The sequence below is a fragment of the Lipotes vexillifer genome, unplaced genomic scaffold, assembly GCF_000442215.2.
Source record: "Lipotes vexillifer unplaced genomic scaffold, Lipotes_vexillifer_v1.1 scaffold2162, whole genome shotgun sequence".
In the NCBI taxonomy this organism is placed as follows: Eukaryota; Metazoa; Chordata; class Mammalia; order Artiodactyla; family Lipotidae; genus Lipotes; species Lipotes vexillifer.
In genome coordinates, this window is record NW_006774405.1 from 257,152 (window position 1) to 257,833 (window position 682).

The 682-nt window shown below is 51.2% G+C and overlaps 1 protein-coding gene across 1 annotated transcript in view; it reads right to left on the bottom strand.

Moving 5' to 3' along the window:
• FBLN2 (fibulin 2) overlaps positions 1–682 on the bottom strand; it is a 52,435-nt gene that overhangs the window by 19,003 nt on the left and 32,750 nt on the right. The window lies entirely within an intron of this gene.

Consider the following 682-nt stretch of genomic DNA (forward strand, 5'->3'; position numbering starts at 1 on the left):
CCTGCTGGACTGTCCAGAAAAGAAACTTCTCATAGATCCATGACATTGCTGAACCACCCTCCAAAGCAGAAATGATGGAGAACAGCTATGATCTCATCAGTAGCGTCAGCACAATTCCTGTTTATCTGTCAATTTCTCCTGCAATACTATAAATTCCATATGGCCAGGTACCCAGTTATTTGTCTCTGAGTCAGCAGAATTTCTCAACCTCAGCATTATTATATTTGGTTCTGATAATTCCCGGTTGCTGGGGGATGTCCTGTGCATTGTGGGTATTTGTCAGCATCTCTGGGTTCTCCTGCTCCTGGAGGCCAGTAGCACCCCCATCACTTTCAGTTGTGACAACCAAAAATGTCCCCAGACATAGCCCTAGGAGGGCAAAGTTGTCCCCACTTGAAAAGTCACAAAGCTGGTGTGTGTCCTGGCACACAGTCAGCAATGAAATGTTTTCCGGATGGATGGATGGATGGATGGATGGAGGGGTGGGTGGATGGGTGCATGGATGGCTCAGTGGATGGGTGGGTAGATGGAAAGAAGAATAGATGGATGGAGGATGGATGGTGGATGGATGGAGGGTGGATAGAGAGGTGGATAGAGGGGTGGGTGGACGGAGGGGTGGATAGAGGGGCGTGCGTGGGTAGGCGGATGGAGGAACGGGACGGAGGGGGGGGGGGGGGGACGG